At 39.0% G+C, this 10,511-nt stretch overlaps 1 protein-coding gene and 1 pseudogene across 2 annotated transcripts in view; both read left to right on the top strand.

The window, feature by feature from the left end:
* Positions 1–10,511, top strand: part of P3H2 (prolyl 3-hydroxylase 2) — a 160,084-nt gene that overhangs the window by 71,020 nt on the left and 78,553 nt on the right. The gene's annotated exons all lie outside the window — the stretch shown is intronic.
* On the top strand, positions 4,201–5,212 carry LOC309823348 (RAD52 motif-containing protein 1-like; annotated as a pseudogene). The gene has a single exon. The product of its transcript is annotated as an RAD52 motif-containing protein 1-like (transcript).

Raw genomic sequence — 10,511 nt, 5'->3', positions numbered from 1 at the left:
TTCTGTAATTGCACTAAGTAGAAGCCAGCTGTGAGCCTCTCAGGACCCTTCATTGGACTGAGATTTTAAACATTTTGCTGAGTAGGCAGAAAAGTTTTCTTCTCTTTATTCCCACCCTCTTGGTGAAAGTGCACTCTTAATAAGCTGAAAGGAAACGGGGTATGAAAATAACAAATGAAGAACTTGTGTTGAACACAGATTTTAGTGCTTCCCTAAAGGTCACACAAGCCACCAAATGGAACTTAATTTATGACTATTACATACGAGCTGTGTGTGATACTCAGTAAATATTTGTTGAATGGATCGCATATTGGTTAACTCACTTTGTGCATATAGTATGATAGACGTATATCCAGTCTATCTGCAAGGCCAGTAGCTTTCCAGACAAGAATTGTTTGCTCTGAGTTGAGGCTACTTTGTATAAGGCCAACAAACTAAAAGATGCACATGTCTTAAGTCAAAATCATCACCACAGCTCAAAAAATGCTACTTTGCATGTTCCTGATCATGAAGATGAAAGCATTGCCTTCATGGAGAATGGATATGATGGATGTGATTTTTTTCTTTGGTTCATACATCAGTTGTCCTTGGATGACCATTCAGATCAGATTCATGTCTTACAAAAAGATGATCCAGTTGTAGGTCTTGACTCTGATGGAACAGGTTGATTTTCCAGTTATTCTGCAAGTGACAGATTCAGTAACCATTAGTTGGCATTCTCTCTTACAAGCCTGAAATCACCCTTTTTTTTTTTTTTTTTTTCTTTTTTGCGGTACACGGGCCTCTCACCGTTGTGGCCTCTCCCGTTGCGGAGCACAGGCTCCGGACACGCAGGCCCAGCTGCCATGGTTCACGGGCCCAGCCGCTCCGCGGCATGTGGGATCCTCCCGGACCGGGGCACAAACCCGTGTCCCCTGCATCGGCAGGCGGACTCTCAACCACTGCGCCACCAGGGAAGCCCCGAAATCACCCTATTTTGAACTCAGGTTTGTGGATTAAATGAGCTACGTAATCATGCTATAGACCCAATAAAAACTATTTAAATATTCTATCAGTGCCTTGGAAACATCCCCATAATACATAATGCCTTACAGTGATAAACTGTAAGGCAAATTTCTGTGGTGCCAGTTACTATGGGCATCGATACACAAATGCTGAGTCATTGCATGGAAAAGGATTAAAAGGCTGAATATACCTTTAAGAAATGTCTAATGCAACCATAGTTACCTTTCTCATTTCTCCACAGTCCAGTGAGTTTTTTTTTTTTTTTTTTGTCCAGTGAGTTTTTGTTCTGTTTCTTAATCCTAGAGTGTACAGTAATCATTTTAGCTATATCACATAGAGGAAATACAGGGAACAGACAGCTTAATGCGTTCATTTTATTTATTTCATCCATCCAACACCTACAGGATGTTCTAGACTCTGAGGAGAAACAAGAATGAATAAGTCCTGGAACTTCCCTGGTGACACAGTGGTTAAGAATCCGCCTGCCAGAGCAGGGGACACGGGTTCAAGCCCTGGTCCAGGAAGATCCCACATGCCATGGAGCAACTAAGCCCGTGGACCACAACTACTAAGCCTGCGCTCTAGAACCCACGAGCCACAACTACTGAGCCCACATGCCACAACTACCGAAGCCCAGGTGCCTAGAGGCTGTGCTCCGCAACAAGAGAAGCCACCGCAGTGAGAAGCCCGTGCACCATAACAAAGAGTAGCCCCTGTGTGCTGCAGCTAGAGAAAGCCCACGTGCAGCATCGAAGACCCAATGCAGCCAAAAATAAATAAATACAAAAATAAAAAAGAATGAATAAGTCCTATTTTCTACCCTTAGCAAGTTCACTATAAGTAGAAAGTCAACTCAAATAATCTCTCATATTGATCCCTCCCTCCTGTGAGTCCCCATGCTATTTTGGAGCCCTTCTTGGGGATATAGTGTAGTCTGTCTTTAGAATCTTATGTGTGTTCCTTGCATGCTTCTTGGTGGACTTGGAACTCCTGGAAGCAAAGACTGTGTCTTCCTCATCTTTGTATCCCTGGTTCCCACTATTATTCCTAGTGTATATTATGAACTTACACGTTTTAAAAATGAATGAATGATCTGATGATTTTGCCACTAACGATCTATAAGACTTCTAACTAGTAATCTGGTATCTCTGGGGCCTGTTTCCTCATCTGTAAGTGAGGAAGTGAGGATAATGCATGCTACATCTTATAAAGTTATGATATCAAAATTAGATGCATTAAATTTTGCAGTCTGTGAAACACTATACCAATGAAAAGAATCACTCTTATTAAAATGGAATATATGCTTTCATTTAACTCTCAGTTGCCATTTAACTACACCTGGCAATGATGTTTGAAGGGATCTCAGGGGCCTTACTATTAGTGGAAAACTCAACCATCATGCATCCCATAAAATTTTCCTTCCTTATAATGCTCAATTGTTAAAAAAAAAAATTTCAAGTAGGTTCTAATGAAGCATATTAAGTATAGCTTATTCGTCAAACTCTTAACCTCTGTCTTGACCATAAAATATGAATTATTGTGGTGTATGACTCTATTCAGGGTATGATAAATGCTGTACGTACTTCAGGAGGAAACTATAAGGTATGTTTCTGGCTTGCCTTGAGGAAGAAATAAATGGCCTATGCAGTCACTTCCATCTCTGGTTTCAATGATTAATGCATCCTAGAGGAAGAACTTCCTTTAGGCTGCAATGCCAGTTGCTATCCTTATTTCATCCCTTGAGTTTTACAGGGAATGTGAACTGAAAAATATTTAGCTTTTATTTTAGATAACTTTTTTCCTTGACTCCTGCTTGTGTCTTTTACATTTTTTTTTTTCCATTCTGGAGTTAGTTTTTCTTGTGCGTATCTAGGTTGTTATCTAGGAACACACGGGAGGTGATAGAGATAATGCCGGGCTGTGCCTAAGGTTTGGAGGTAGAGCGGATGCTCAGGAGGCTGCGAGAGGCCTCAGCAGCTCAAGTGCCAAGAGGTTCTGTGTGTCTTACCTTGTTACTCACTCATGGCCTCTATGAGGCTTGGGACCAATCAGGATTCCATGTTAGTGCCAGGTCTTCACTTGCTATGTCGTTAGGTGCAGTAGATAAGCATTTTGTGAAACCATTTGAGTGTATTTTGCATTCTTTCATGAGATGGTTAGTCAGGTGTGGCCACAAGAGGGGACAAGGTTCTGGAAAACAAAGTTTATTATATTCACAGCTTCTAGAGAGAGGCACTGCATGCCATGAGGGAGTCATATAGTGGGAACATCAATGGGGCCAGCTCAACCAAGCAGCTGGGGGGGCCGAGAAAGAAAGAGGACCCATGGGCAAGTGCCTTTATTGGGGGTCAAGGTGGAGTACATAAGCAAAAGGCACAAGAAGGTTTTCTGGGTGTGTTTGAAGGTCACTAAATCACAGTCGGGGCAGGGAGGAAAGGGTACTTGTGGCAAGGGCCAGCCTTATGCCACCTGTGCAGAAGCTCAGGGCCTCTATTTATTCACTGCAATGGGAATAATCCATTGTCTTATTTTTTTTAAATCATGATTTCATGTAACAAACATTGAATGTCTGCAATATATGTCATCAGAAGAAAAGCAAAAGGCAAAAAAAAGAAAAAAAAAGAATTAGATACAGCATCCACCGTTAAATTGCTTACGATTTGATTTGATCAAAATGCCTTACCGTAGATTCATCAACATTCATACTTCAAACGACTAATGTGCATCAGTCATTTAAAATAACCTTAAAAAGCATGCTGATTAATAACTACATGAAGATAGCAATACTACGCAAATGCATAGGATGCATAGGTACGGGAGATTGAGGTATGGAGACTGAGGGAAAAGGACTGATATTAAAAATCCATTTGCTAAAATCTCAGATCACGGTATCTTATTATTTTCTGAAGGTTTTATCCAGAGCAGTGATTTTTCCTCAGAGTCCATATTTTTGTTGAGGCTTGGGGATCTATGAAATCCATAATATTGTATGCACGACTGTGTGCACACGAGCATCCTTCTGGGGAGAAATCTAAAGTTTACGCTAATTTCTAAAAGTAATAATCCAGTCATATTAAAAATCACTAATGCATATTTGACTTATAATTTACTTCTCCTTTTAGGGAAGACAGTGTGTTTGGTGGAAAGATCCTACAATTAAGATGGAAAGGCATAGGCACGTGCAGTGACAATAGGATGGTGGAGTTGGTACCTTTTGCGGTTCCCATCACGGGTGACAAAACCTTGCTGGTGTGGGAGCTGAGCTCTGGACCCACGGCCGAGGCCTTGCAATCTTCTCCCAGTTTGGCCTTCTGTATTCGGTCCGAGTCTTCCCAGATGCAGCAGTGGCCGGTCCTGGGTTCTATGCCATCATCAAGTTTTATTCAGCAAGGGATGCCCACAGAGCCCAAAAGGCATGCGACCAGAAGCAGCTTTTTCAGACATCTCCAGTGAAAGTTCGTCTCGGCACCAGATATAAGGCGGTTCAACATAATACGCCTGCCCTAAACGGCTCCAGATACCAAGAATTGGCAAATTACTACTTTGGTTTCAATAGGTGGTCAAAAAGGATCATCAGGCTTCAGGATCTTTCTAACCTTGAAGAAAGGGAAAAGGAAGATATTGTGACACCACTTCACAAGCAAAGCCTGAAGTTCTTTTGTGCTTTAGAGGCGGTATTGCCCTCCCACGAGTGCAGGAGTCCCGAAGTTGGCATGGCTGAGGAACCTGTGGATAACTTGGAGGAAGGGTCGTGATCATTCCTTATGAAAAGGAAGCTAACCCAGAAGGTTGCTATTCAGAAGGCTATGAGAGATGCATTCCAGAAACAGCTGATTGTGGTTTTAGAAAGTGGTAAAACAGCTGTGGCATGTAGACCGTGTGACGAGGTCACAGATGCTAGAACTGAAGAAGAACTGCAGGATTTAATTCAAGTATGTGGAGATAAAAGCTCAAGGGGTACACAGCCAGCGTAGCCATAATTCAAAACAACCAGCAGGATTTGGAAGACTTTGGCATGTCTACTCAGCTCTGTCATCCTTAGGAAAAGGTGAAACTCTGAAACTGCTTTTGAGGCAGGGAATTTCTAGGACTTTTCCAAGTCCCGAGCCTTGTCTCTGGCCCCTTATTTGAAGTTTGGACAGCAGGATCGAGGGCCATCAGTGTACGTCTACAGTTGTGGATCCAGGAGAAGACAGGCCTTTTAGAACTCCCCTCTAATAGAATTGCAGGGATTTGGGAAGAAAGTAACTATGGCCTTAAGTGTGATTATGCTACAGTGTTTAAAAACTATTCATGCCTTTCAAGTAAGGTATATTACCCAGATCTCAGCATCTCACATATATCTTGTGTTAAATATTTTGCCAAAGAACCTTTCTGTAAACCAATTATATGGATGCCTCGAATTAGGGATTAAGTTGTCAACGTAATTTCTAAAAGAAAACATTAATGTACTGCATATAGGGTTTTTATTAAAAAGGAGCAAAAAATGTGTTTCATGTCATTGAGAGCTTAATTTGGGGCTAGATTTCTGATTATTTAACTCACCCCAATGTTGCAAAGTTTGTTTTGAAGGGAAGAAAGTAGAGAAAGAAAAGGTGGTTATGTTCTGAAAAATGTAAAAATTTTGAAAGTTTTTCCTGTACAATATAATTATTTTAATTCAATTTAAATCAGTCAAGGAAACTTCAGACGTATCCATGTTTGGGCTTTAAGAAGTCTAGCTTCCTGTGAAACGTGAGAGGAAAGGATTCCATATTGATACTAAAGATTTCGGAAGCCTGATTATAACAACAGATCCACTCCTAAATGAGGCCAATCTTGGAATCAGTTCCATTTAGAACCATTATGTGCTAGGCACTGGAGATAAGATGAAGCTCCTTCTGTCTTGGAGTTTAGGTGTTAAAGGTGTACCAGACAATTAAAAAGGACTAAAATTAAATAGATTGTGAAAAGGACTGTGAAGAAAGTAAATAGGGTGCTAGTTACAGTATTTCAAGAAAATTACTTAACACGCTGACTTTAACATTCTAAGTGTCTTCTCCATGTGTGCACACAGGGTAGACCTCTGAAAAGTGACACTGTAGTTTTTTCTAGATTCATGGCTCTGTTGAGACAAGGTGGGATGTGGGAAGTTTGCCCATGCTAATGTAAAGGGCCGTTCACTTGGTTTTAGACTCTCTTTCCCAGAATGAATTGCTCACCTGCCCCAAACCCCTTCTACAGAAGTTCTGGAGTCATCACTGATTCAGTGGTAACCCCTAATAACAGAGTGGTGAATTAATAATGAGACGTGAATACTGAGAGTTTGGAGGAACTGGCAACATTTTATTTTATTTTATTGTTTTTTATTTTTTTGGCATCTTTGTTGGAGTATATTTGCTTTACAATGGTGTGTTAGTTTCTGTTTTATAACAAAGTAAATCAGTTACGCATAAAAAAAAGATGGAAAGCCATAAATTATAGTCCTTAATTCTTTCCTTTCTACCTGTGTGACTTCAGAGAAATTACTCAACTACGGTGTCTTTATCTTTAAAATGGGCAGATACTCTGTTTTCACCTGAGAGTCAAATAAAATGGGTTATGTGACTGGCTAAAATAAATAAAAAATATACCACATAGAGATTATTACTATTATCTTAGGTTATTTGGGCTTTTGCATCTGCCAATCCATGATACTTTTATTTGTTAGTTAAAAATTTTATTATATTACCAAGTAAATATATCCTTCCTACCTTGCCAATGTTGTCAACTTAGTTTTTCAAAGAATGATTACCCAGTTCATAGATTTTCCATGTTTTTGGAAGCCTTTGTTTTTAAATGAATCAATGTAAGTATCTAATACACCATGACAACTGCCTAGTCTATATCATAGTAAGGGCAGGAGCAGGGTGACCACTGTGCTAGTGCAGAGCCGGGGATATCCCTGGCCTCTGTCAGATTCTACAAAGGAAACTTGGGAGAACTACTTTTGTTTCCTTTGAATAAAGGTCAATAGTAGGTTGAGTGAATGAGGTTGAGGAAGAAATAGAAAGAATAGAGATGAATGTGTTTTGACATTAGATTATGAGTTGAATTCCCTGCCTTGTCTCCATGCAATCGTAAGTTCTCATATTCTTTCTGAGACTCAATGTTACTATTTTTAAAACGGAGATAAAAAAGAATGATCTCACAAGATTATAGTAAGCCTGATGCAATTATATCTGTAGGTTGCTGCTTGTCAACTATAAAGTGATATACTACTTTAAATGTTGTTAGTCATTAAGGAATAATCATTTCAAGACAGTTCCAAAGTGCAAGATGATTAGATCACTCTCTTGGCGTTTGTTCTGATAGGATTTCACTAGTATTTTATTTATTTAAATATATATATTTGAATATATACATATATATACACACACACATATATATGTAGTCTGTGTATACTCATTATTTGCTATTTGTTTGGGGACACGTGTGATAAGTAGGCTGCATCATTAGTTGACAGCAAACTTCTCAAATGAGAATCAAAGACGACATAAAAACCAGTGAGAAAGAATTTGGAAGAAAAGGGAGAGTCATGTGGTAAAAAAGACAGAAACCGCCACTTCATATTAGAGAAGAACAGAGGTAGGAAGGAGGTGGTAGTGACCACTAGGACTTTCAGAGGTAAATTTTGTTCTGAAAGTGGAAAAATGGGAAGCCAAATGATGTAGAAGTATAACAGTAGCAGAGACAGTGATTGTAATAGAATAAAATTATTAGTAGGTCGTTTCCAGGGACTCTTCACTGCAGTTTCCCATCTGTGACAAACTAAACGTCCTTAACAATTGAGCACATATTCTGCTTATACCTTTTGTTCCCTTCCCCTACTCCAAATCTCAGTGCTAATTAGCAGCACATGTTAGGGGAAGAAAGCCTGGTAAGACATTCCTACGTGAGATCTGGGTTTGCTTCAAATCTCCCAAATGCCCTCAAGCTCAACAGATGGTTCTTGCTTTTGTTTAAAGAAGAATAACTTTGAGGTATCAATAGTGCAACACCCCAACCCTGCTGCCTTTTAGTGAAAATTAAGGCAAAGGGCATGTTAACCATATCAACAAAATAGGAGAAGTAAAAGGGAAACCCATAGGTTCCTTGATGGGTGACAGAGAATTGGTAAATAGATCATAGCTGGTGGATCAAAACGGAATGACAAAAAGGATGTCCCCCAAAATGGAATCACAATTTCAAAATAGAGAATAAATTATTTAACTGTTTAAGACCCTGTAATTTTTAGTGAGTTAAAACTTTACCCATGTAATAAGCTTTATGTTCAGATAAAATGTGATAATGTTTATAGGATGTTATATTGATTAACTCACTCAGTTCCTAAATACCGTGGGGTGGGTGGGGTGTCAATTCTTCTCATAACCATTTTATATATAATGAACCAGAGAAGTTAAAATGTTCTCCTAAAGTCATGCAACAAATAATGCAGGAGTCAAAGGTCAAATGCTGGTCTTCTGTTGCCAAGTCCTTTGTTTTGACAACTATTCCTAATGGCTAAAGAAGCAAATTAGGAACAAAACAAGAAGGAGAAAGAGAAGAGAAAGAAATATAATTCAGTCAGATGTTTTCAAATATTTAAAATGTATTTATTTTGAATTTTCATACAGTGAAATTCACTCGGTGTACAGTTCTATTACTTTTGACAAATGCATAGAGTCAAGTAATCACTGTCATCAAAATTAAGGTACAGGGCTTCCCTGGTGGCGCAGTGGTTGACAGTCTGTCTGCCGATGCAGGGGATGCGGGTTCGTGCCCCGGTCCGGGAAGATCCCACATGCCACGGAGCGGCTGGGCCCGTGAGCCATGGCCACTGAGCCTGCGCGTCTGGAGCCTGTGCTCCGCAACGGGAGAGGCCACGGCAGTGAGAGGCCCGCGTACCGCAAAAAAAAAAAAAAAAAAAAAAAGATACAGAGCAGTTCCATCACCCCCAAAATTTCCTCACGCTGCCCTTTTATATTCATCCCCTCCCTTGCCCCCAGTCCCTAACAACCATTGATCTCTGTTCCTCAAGTTTTGCCAATTCAAGAATGTCTATCAATGAAATCAAACAGTATGGAGCTTTGAGTCTAGCTTCTCTTTGTTTTCAAATTTTTTATATGAGTGCTTGGAATCACCTGGAAAATATGTGAATATTTCCCTATATTTTTGTTTATATCCGAAACTGTGCAATCCTGTAGAAACCGCTGAATTCCCATGTTTATTGTGAAAGATGATGTCCAAATTCTGAGGCAAATCATTGTTCATATTATACCACTAATGGCTATACCTAATATACCTAGAGGGAATACCAACACAGAAAATGCAAGTCTGGCTGTCAGGGTTTTTGAGTGTCACCATCATTACTACATCAGACTTTTGACTGAGATTATGAGGAATAATTATTGATATGTGATTAGGTATATCAACTACCTCTTTAAATCAGCCCTCTGCACAGCACTGTTACTTAGAAGTCTATGTAAATTCCTTTACATGCTTTTACATCATGCGAGTCTTATGTTGCCACTTGATGGGGAAAAACATTAAATCTTTTTAGAACATTTTGTTCGGTTGAATATTGCGTTAAAAAGCATTTCATAATATGAGCTTGAAATTGTAGGGAGAACTATGTTAGGAAATCAAATATATACCCAAAAGCAGAAAACAGGAGCTTCCCTGGTTGCCAAGGGAACCGTTGTTTGCAAATTTCTGTTTATTGAATGTTTGACTGTAAAAGAACAAAACTGTTGAAAGGGGGAAAACCTCTTTATCTTGAGTGATAGAATATGAATGTTACTCCTTTCTGCTTGGGAAAAGAAACATAAACATGGGATTTCAGGCTAGATGGGCTTCTGCACTCTTTTGTAAACTGCTTAAACCATACGGTTTGTTAATTCTTGTTTGTAATTCTTTGTTTCTTATGTAATTGAGCTATTTTTTCCCAAAAAAAAACTTTGCAGTTTATTTTTATTGATAGCATACAACACATTTTATTATGCTTTCTTTCTTCCCCTTTAGTCACATGGTGACTTAATTCTTTTTAACTTATTTTGAGTAAAATATTAGAATTATAGAAAGCTTGCAAAAATAGGACAGACATCTTGCAAAAATAAGATATCCTTTACCCATTTCTCCTTATTTTATCAACTTACATAACCATGGTACATTCAATTGTCAAAACCAGGAAATTAACATGTGATGCCATACTATTAACTACAGACTTATTCCAATTTCATCAATTTTTCCAGTAATGTCATTTTTCTGCTCCAAGATCCAGTCCAAGATCACACATTGTATTAGTTGGTATGTCCCTTTAGTCTCCTCCACTTTGATAGTTTCTCAGTCAGTATTTGTCTTTCATGATCTTGGCACTTTTAGTGAGTATTGGTCAGCTATCTCTAGTCGAACTTTTAAAATGCTTGTTACAAATCTTAGCTGAAATTTTAAATGTTCGTTACCAACCTGCATTTGTTTCTTTGTGAGTTGTAGGATATTTATTAGAG

The sequence above is a fragment of the Grampus griseus genome (assembly GCF_964374135.1).
Source record: "Grampus griseus genome assembly, chromosome: 5".
Classification (NCBI taxonomy): Eukaryota; Metazoa; Chordata; class Mammalia; order Artiodactyla; family Delphinidae; genus Grampus; species Grampus griseus.
The sequence above is the reverse complement of the archived record's forward strand: the minus strand, read 5'-3'. Positions and strand labels throughout refer to the sequence as shown.